General features: G+C 38.8%; 1 non-coding gene across 1 annotated transcript; it reads right to left on the bottom strand.

Annotated features, from left to right (window-relative positions):
* Positions 1-475: 475 nt before the first annotated feature.
* Positions 476-548, bottom strand: TRNAR-CCU. The gene has a single exon. It is a non-coding gene; the product is annotated as a tRNA-Arg (tRNA).
* Between the last annotated feature and the right edge of the window lie 228 nt (positions 549-776).

The raw sequence follows: 776 nt of genomic DNA, 5'->3' as shown, positions 1-776 counted from the left end.
TAGTACATCCCGTGTCACCCTGTGACCCCTATGACCCCAGGGTATTCTGTGTCACCCTGTGACCCCTATGACCCCAGAGTATCCCGTGTCACTCTGTGACCCCTATGGCAAAATTGTATAACAGAAATGAAGAAAAACTATTTTTGTTTTCTTTCTCTTTTTTTTTTAACTTTGTTTTTTTGTATTTGTTTTCTTTTTGTTTTTGTTTTTTGCTTCGACGAAAAACACATTTTTCTATAACATTTTAGTCTTATTTCGTTTATTTAGCAAAAATAAATGATTACATAAAAACCCAGTGGGTGTTAAATACCACCAAAAGAAAGTTCTATTTGTGTGAAAAAAAATTATAAAAATCTCAAATGTGTAGAATGTCACATGACTGAGTAATTGTCATTCAAAGTGTGAGTTCTCCTTTAAGGTAAAATCAGATGTAGTGTTGGCTCTCTGTCTGTATTCTGTGATCAGAAAAAAGTATCACCCCGGGTGGGACTTGAACCCACAATCCCTGGCTGAGGAGGCCAGTGCCTTATCCATTAGACCACCGGGGCTTTTTTTTTTTTTTTTTTATTGTAAATAAATCAATAGAAGGAAATGATTCTAAGGTCTTCATCGTCAGAGATCGGTCACTGTTATCCTCTGACGCCTTTTATCGGACCCCTAAACCTTACGATGATTCAGAGGAAGGCGAAAACCCCCCTCCAAAAGGGGGGAAAAAATTCCTTCCTGACCCCCGAAGGCGATCGGTTTTTCCCTGAATCATCCATCAGTCTAGGGCG

Source organism: Rana temporaria, chromosome 2 (assembly GCF_905171775.1).
Source record: "Rana temporaria chromosome 2, aRanTem1.1, whole genome shotgun sequence".
Classification (NCBI taxonomy): Eukaryota; Metazoa; Chordata; class Amphibia; order Anura; family Ranidae; genus Rana; species Rana temporaria.
The sequence above is the reverse complement of the archived record's forward strand: the minus strand, read 5'-3'. Positions and strand labels throughout refer to the sequence as shown.